This window comes from Barbus barbus (assembly GCF_936440315.1).
Source record: "Barbus barbus genome assembly, chromosome: 46".
Classification (NCBI taxonomy): Eukaryota; Metazoa; Chordata; class Actinopteri; order Cypriniformes; family Cyprinidae; genus Barbus; species Barbus barbus.
Window position 1 is genome coordinate 21,629,632 of NC_136724.1, and position 8,223 is coordinate 21,637,854.

The 8,223-nt window shown below is 37.2% G+C and overlaps 1 pseudogene across 1 annotated transcript; it reads left to right on the forward strand.

The window, feature by feature from the left end:
* Positions 1-4,140: 4,140 nt before the first annotated feature.
* On the forward strand, positions 4,141-5,417 carry LOC306865322 (voltage-gated potassium channel KCNC1-like; annotated as a pseudogene). The gene is made up of 2 exons: positions 4,141-4,390; positions 4,765-5,417. The product of its transcript is annotated as a voltage-gated potassium channel KCNC1-like (transcript).
* Positions 5,418-8,223: the final 2,806 nt, after the last annotated feature.

The window sequence follows — 8,223 nt, forward strand, 5'->3', positions numbered from 1 at the left end:
GTGTTTTATGAACACCTGATACTGACTCAGATGTCCACCTACAACCGGAGTCTTGAGTTACTTGTTGGTGTTTGTTGCTAGGATGCTAAAGACAACCAAATTACAGCACACACTCTTTCTGAATGACTTCAGACTTGTGAAAATAGATGTAACTGAGAATCTATAGTACCACAAATACAAAAAAAAAATATATATATATATATATGTATATATATACACACACACAGTGGTGTGAAAAAGTGTTGGCCCCCTTCCTGATTTTTTTTTTTTTTTGCATGTTTGTCACACTTTAATGTTTCAGATCATCAAACTAATTTAAATATTAATCAAAGATAACAAGTAAACACAACATGCAGTTTTTGAATTAAGTTTTTTTTATTATGAAGGGAAAACAAAATCCAAACCCACATGGCCCTGTGTGAAAAAGTGCTTGCCCCCTAAACCTAATAACTGGTTGGGCCACCCTTAGCAGCAACAACTGCAATCAAGCGTTTGTGATAACTTGCAATGAGTCTGTTACAGCGCTGTGGAGGAATTTTGGCCCGCTCATCTTGGCAGAATTGTTGTAATTCAGCCACATTGGAGGGTTTTCGAGCATGAACCACCTTTTTAAGGTCATGCCACAGCATCTCAATAGGATTTAGGTCAGGACTTTGACTAGGCCACTCCAAAGTCTTCATTTTGTTTTTCTTCAGCCATTCAGAGGTGGATTTGCTGGTGTGTTTTGGATCATTGTCCTGCTACAGAACCCAAGTTCGCTTCAGCTTGAGGTCACAAACAGATGGCCGGACATTGTCCTTCAGGATTTTTTGGTAGACAGTTCATGGTTCATTTATCACAGCAAGTCTTCCAGGTCCTGAAGCAGCAAAACAGCCCCAGACCATCACACTACCACCACCATATTGTACTGTTGGTATGAGGTTCTTTTTCTGAAATGTTGTGTTACTTTTACACCAGATGTAATGGGACACACGCCTTCCAAAAAGTTCAACTTTTGTCTTGTCAGTCCACAGAGTATTTTCCCAAAAGTCTTGGGGATCATCAAGATTTTTTCTGGCAAAACTGAGACGAGTCTTTGTTCTTTTTGCTCAGCAGCGGTTTTCGTCTTGAAACTCTGCCATGCAGGCCATTTTTGCCCAGTCTCTTTCTTATGGTGGAGTCATAAACACATCTTAACTGAGGCAAGTGAGGCCTGCAGTTCTTTAGATGTTGTTGGGGTCTTTTGTGGCCTCTTGGATGAGTCGTCGCTGCACTCTTGGGGTAATTTTGGTCGGCCGGCCACTCCTGGGAAGGTTCACCACTGTTCCGTGTTTTCTCCATTTGTGGATAATGGCTCTCACTGTGGTTCGCTGGAGTCCCAAAGCTTTAGAAATGGCTTTATAACCTTTTCCAGACTGATAGATCTCAATTACTTTTTCTCATTTGTTCCTGAATTTCTTTGGATCTGAACATGCTGTGTAGCTTTTGAGGATCTTTTGGTCTATTTCACTTTGTCAGGCAGGTCCTATTTAAGTGATTTCTTGATTGCGAACAGGTGTGGCACTAATCAGGCCTGGGTGTGGCTAGAGAAACTGAACCCAGGTGTTAATTCTTATTAATATCAATTTTGGAAACAGATGATCTCCTTCATATTTTTGTGGAAGCTGTGATATATTGTGGCAGGATTCTCTGATGAAAAAAAATGTCAGAAAAGCCTAAGAAATTTCAAAAGCACAGCATTTTTTTCCGTCATAATGTCACTTTTGGTCAATTTGATATGTTTGAAGAATAAAGGTATTATTTTTATTAAAATATAATTATATAATTTACACACACACACACACACACACACACACACACTCTCACACACACACACACACACACACACTCATGTTGGTTTTTGTGGTTTATGGGGACTCTCCATAGGCGTAATGGTTTTTATACTGAACAAACTGTGTGTGCTATTGCCCTACACCAACCCTACACCTAAATTTAGCCCTCACAGGAGACTTTGTGCATTTTTAGATTTTCAAAAAAACACCATTTAGTATGTTTTTTAAGCCTTTTGAATTACGGGGACATAGGCAGTGTCCTCATAAACCACCTTCATATTGTAATACCTCTGTCATACCCATGTCATTATACAAATTTGTGTCCTCATAAACCACATAAACATGCACACACACACACACACACACACACACACACACACATATATATATATATATATATATATATATATATATATATGCTTATATTTAGTTTTAAAAAACATCTTTGATGGATTTCCTGGAGAGTGCACTATAATTATGTCCCTGCAGTGTTCATTTGCAATGCAAATGGCAGCCCATAGTAACCATAGTAAATGTAATAGCCTCAGCACACACAGCTGTACCTTTACACTGCATCTGAGTATTCATACTAAATATGTTAATTTAAACATATCCCTTTATTATGCTGTAGGGTGCTTTGAATAGAAGTGTTTGTTATATGACTACATAGGCTTACTTACTATAATGTGTTTCATTATTCAGCTTGTTGTTTAAAGATCAACCTAACATTTTATGAATGCCGAAATGCACATACAAATAGTTATTTCTTTAAAAAAAATGATTAAAAGTTTAAAACAGTAAAAAGGTTACACAGTAGCCCCTGCAAAGTAATGCTCGCTTAAGACATTAAAACAGTACTGAGCAATTGCGCCACCTACTGGTTCTCCAGCAGATGTGAACAATCCATTGACTGCAGATTCACTGGCTGATAATGCGATATGAATTTATAGATTCATGTTTTGTGTGTATGTGGATTGACATCATGCACAAATGTGTTTAGTGAAGTTAAATATTAAGGGGATATTAATATCTCCCTTCTTAAATGTACGAAAGTGTGATCTCTATTTTGGCAAGATGTTTTCTTTTTACCTTTTTAGATTTCAATAATTAAGAACAGAATCTGGTAGTCTACAAATTATGATAGTTTCACAAATAAATAAATTAAAAGGAAGCGACTTTTTAATGCAGCATAAAAATTGCAACAAGGCATGCCAGCTTTGACCAAATGACAGTAATATGTATCAAATACCACTTCAGAGCTGCACTGAAATGCACCGAACTTCTACTTTAACGTTTGTTTTCTTTGGTTGTTGTGCATTAGAATCAACATCTGGTACTGGATTTTAGTTTGTGTGTGTGTGTGTGTGTGTGTGTTATAGAGCTGAGCTAAAGAAAAAGTTTCTTTAGCTCAGAATATATACATGAAGTATCTAGGGTATGAAATGTCTGCAGATGCTGATTCAATAAAATGGACTTACAGGAAGTTCATTACATCAGATGGACAGAAAAAATAACATTCTTTGGTGAATGGTGGCTTGTCTTCTGGGACTTTGGAGGCTGGACTGCAGAAAAGTATAAAACTGCAAAGTTTGAGTCAGTGTTGCACAACTTGGAGCTTGGAGAGAACTTTCTAAGAACTTAGGAACTCTGGAAATTATACTAGCAATATTTGTATATTATAATACACTATATGTATATATAATACACTATATGTGTCCCAGGGAAAATTTCCATGTGAAAAGATTTCAAAGGTCAGTTTATCTTTTGTGTAGTCCTTGATTTGTTTTAAACTTTTTTTCAGCCACAATCAGGCAATTTATTTTCTAATGAAAAAATACACAAAGGTTTTTATTTATCATTCAAAATCTATAAAACTGGTTTATAATGCTTAAATTATTTATTGATATTTAGCGTCTTATTTTCGTCTGTATGTTTTCTCTTGGATTATTCATTTCTGATTGTAAGGGTAATATATATTTAAAAAAAATCTCAATATTTTTTGATGGAAGAATAATATTTAATTATGTACATGCACCAGTATGTATTACTAAAAGATTATAATATATGGAAAAATTAGGTGATTTCTGTTTGATTTTTTTTTAAGGATTCATGTAAACAATTTGGATTATTGTGAATGTGAAATGTAATCATATTTGTACAGTATATTGGCCTTTTTAAGTCCTTTCTGTGGTGCTAAATCTGTAAATATTAATGTTGTGTTTACATTAAATATCGACGATAACTTAATGATAAACTTTTCATTGGATCACAGAAAAGCAGCTACAAAACATCTGCAGAATACCAACACTGAGCTCTTTTGTCTGCAACTATGAGTTCTGTGGGTGTCTTCTCATTGGGAGCCTCTGAGAGCAGTAGTGAAAAATAGTGATAAATGTCGGTGGAGTAAAACATGAGACCCACACGAGCACCCTAATGACCCTTCCGGGTTCCCGTCTTGCCAAGCTGGTGGACACCGAGAAGCCTCCTTCTGAGCTTTTTTTTTTATCGCAACCGAGAAGTCTTCGCCCATGTGCTGCAGTACTACAGAAGCGGGAAGCTGCACTGCCCCAACAACTTGTGTCTATCTATCTATCTATCTGTCTGTCTGTCTGTCTGTCTGTCTGTCTGTCTGTCTATCGTAATGAAAACAATTTTCATTGGTCTTTTACATTACACTAATAACACTGATCAAGGTAACATTCAAACTACTCAGTTGTAGTTTGCTATACCTTAATTAAAATTAATTTCAAATTCTCAATGTAATTCACAACCCTAAAATGAGTCATGCTTGCCATTGCTATTCTCCAGATGGTTGGTTCTTTGCTCATTCTTGATGTTTCTGTTTCTCCAGGTCATTGGTCATTGTATCTCGCTATCCTACTCTCTATCACTGCATTCTCACTGCAGACAGAATCCAATATATATCTTTCTCGGTATCCCCTGTTATGGACAGGCAATTCAACCAAGAATTTTATGGAGACCCTTTCTGTAGAATCTCTAGACGTGGTGGAGGTAGTGTGTTCGATATGGTTCGTGTTTGAGTTTGTGATGCGTGCAGTCAGCTGTCCAAGCAAAGGGCGCTTCTTCATGAACGTTATGAACATCGTCGACCTGTTGGCTGTGTTCCCGTTGTTCCTCCGGTGGTGGTCGAGCATGCACTGTGGGAAGGCAATGGGCTTTCTGCATATAATGCGATGCATACGTTTATTCCACATCTTCAAGCTGATGCAGCATGTGTTCGGCGTGAGAGTGCTCAACCACGCACTTCGTGCCAGTGTGACGACTCTCTGCACGGTTCCTCTTGTAATCTTCATTTGCACGCTCATCTTTGGTACCATGGTTTTTTATGCAGAAGTTGACTAAAGATTCGTACTTCACGGGCATTCCCTCTTGACCACAGTGGGTTATGGAGACTTGGTTCCTATAAAACTTCAAGGCAATTTGGTAGGCTTTGTCTGTGCAATAGTTGGGGTTCTGCTCATCGTCCTGCCTGTGCCCATAATCATCAACAACTTCATCAAGTTCAGCTCCCTGGTCAAGACAAAGTATTCAATGCCCAGAAAGAAGAAGAATAGTGTGGATGCAGCCCACTCGTCTTCTGCTTAAAGTTGCAGAATAGAAACAGCAGGTATGGAGAAAGCATACCAAGTTATATAGTATTAGCAGGCCTATGATATATATGTGTTTGACTGCTTTTTGTATGTGTCTTATATGGATTCGTTCTCTTGCAAAATCTGTGATGGATGACTGGATGAAGAGCCACTGCTCTGAATATTAAACTGGTGGAAAAACACATCATTCATCATTTTGCTGAGCATTAAGTTTATTTTAATCAATCTAACCATAATGCATTTTGTCAAAATACAATCAGAACAACAGAAAATAAAATAAGCAGGCATATGTTTTCAGGGGTTAACGGAAATTTTAGACAATTCTGGCTTGATCTAAAAAACTAAAAACATATTCTGAATTATTAAGAATTCTGGTTATTGAATAGCAGTTTACAAATGCAGAATTCCTTTGCAACCCACTTATTCTATTTCTGTTGTTGGGTCTGCGTGATCACCTACTTGAAAACAAATTTGATTGAGTTATCTAAATTCCAGCCCTATATTTTTAGTGCTGTTGAAATATTTACTGGATAGTGATATGTAACCAATACTTGTCAGGGATTCACAGTCACAGCCACAACAATCACCAGATCACAATCACCTGCCTTCTGATCACCCGCACCTGCAGTCACTCATCAGCACTCATCAGCTCCCCTTTAAACACACGCTTCCCACAGACACTCACTGTCCACTCTACCGTTCACAACCTTGAACAGTCACAAGACCCAGCTATACTTACCGTCAAGATTCTCCAGCATTTCCCCGTCTTCGTTCCTGGTTTGATCCTGATTCCCGCTCTCCGTTGTTCCTGCAAAGAAAGGACTCTGATCAGTTTACAGCTAAGACCCATTTGAACTGTTTGCCTCTCCGGATTCCTTACCTGACAGTCTCTCCACACGATCAACATCGTCTGTTCAATAAATCATCCTGTTGTTTCACTCACCTGTTGTTTCCGCCTCTGTTTGGGACAATACTAAGCCTAAACATATAATTAATACATTCACTGCATTACAGTGAAAATGAACACAAATATAATCACACTGAACATGTTTTAAGAGCTTTGCACAACAATTTCAAAAACCCTCTGGGATTCCAAACAAACAAAAAACAATTCAACTGTATATCAGCCAGAAATCTGTGGGCTCATTTTTCCCTTTGGAATATTGACTGTTCCCAGAAATTTGTGAGATTTTTCCAGATGCAGCTCTTCTTGGTCACCACACTAACAAAAGCCCTTCTCCATCAGTTGGTCAGTTTGGCCAGGAGGCCAGCTCTAGGAAGAGTCCTGGTTGTTTCATACTTCTATTAAGGGTAACTGAGACTACATGCCTCTGTGACCCTTCCAGGAAGCAGAATTTTTTTCTGAACTCTTCCCCAGATGTTTGGCTTGACGCAAACCAGTTTCTGAGCTCTGCAGGCAGTTCTTTTGACCTTTGGGCTTGGTTTCTGCTCTGATGTGCATTATCAGCTATTAGACCTTTTATTAAGATGTGTGTGCCTTTCCAAATCAAACCCATTCAGGGGAATTTTCCACAGGTTACCTTCACTCGAAGTGCAGTAACATCTAAAAGCAATATAAATGCTCCTGAGCTAAATTTCAACTGTCCCAGATAAGGGTATGAGTACTTATGCAATGGAATCATTTAAGTTTTTATTTTGAATAAATTTGCAAAGATGTTAAAAACCTGTTTTTTGCTTTGCCATTATAGTGTATGGAGTGCAGATTGATGAGGGGAAAAAAACGTTATTTCAAGCAGTTTAACATAAGACAGCAACATAAAACGTGAAAAAAATGAAGGGGTATGAATACTTTTGCAAGGCACTGTTGTAGGAGTGGATGGCAGATCTACAATGGCCTTCATAATAATATTAATTATAATATTTCTTGAATAATTATTAATCAAAGTTACATTTATGCATGTTAGAGAATAAGTTGAATATGGCTTTAGTCTGCCTTTTTACTCTACTCTCATTGTGTGTGTGAGACCATGCCCGATAAGGTTGAGGGCTTAGGCAACCTTGAAGTAAGATAAGTGTTTCTCTGCGTATGTGTGTTAGTGTCTGTCTGTACAGGGAGACGCTCAGACAGTCCCAGGACAAACGTTCAACTGTCAATGTCCAGCGTATCAGATATATGTCTTTGGAGAGACGTATTGCATCTGAACTCTCATCACTTGTCACCAAAATAGTCATCAGAAGATATGCTTCAAGCTTGTGTCCATATGTGGAAATTGTTTAAAAGTTTATCTAGGTTTTGGAACCAATCAGAATTGTAATGACTTATGCATTGATGTAATTAGCAACCACTGTCAGGGTATAATTGTGGTGATTTTTGTATTGTAAAGCAGAGCGGCCTATGAACTCCATCACTGTACATATACATACACACACACACACACACACACACACACACACACACATATATATATATATATATATATATATATATATATATATATATGTATATGTATATAGCCTTTACAACGTTCTTAGTCTAACAATGTAATAACGCTGTATATAGGGCTTTTGTGTACATGCAGTTGTGTCTCATCCATAGGAGGTCAAAAATATTGACATAAAACTAAAAAAGAAAAAAAGAAAAATCAAAATCACAACAGTCAAAACTTTGTTGTAATTTCGATTTTTTCGAAGTTTTCGAAATTTCGAATTTCGAAGTGTCATAATCTTTTATGTTAACATTTTGACTTTTATTTTATAATTAACTATAATAATAATAATAATGAGTTTTTTTAAATCTCATAATTGTTTTACCAAAGCATAATTGTTTTTTTTCTTGTGGC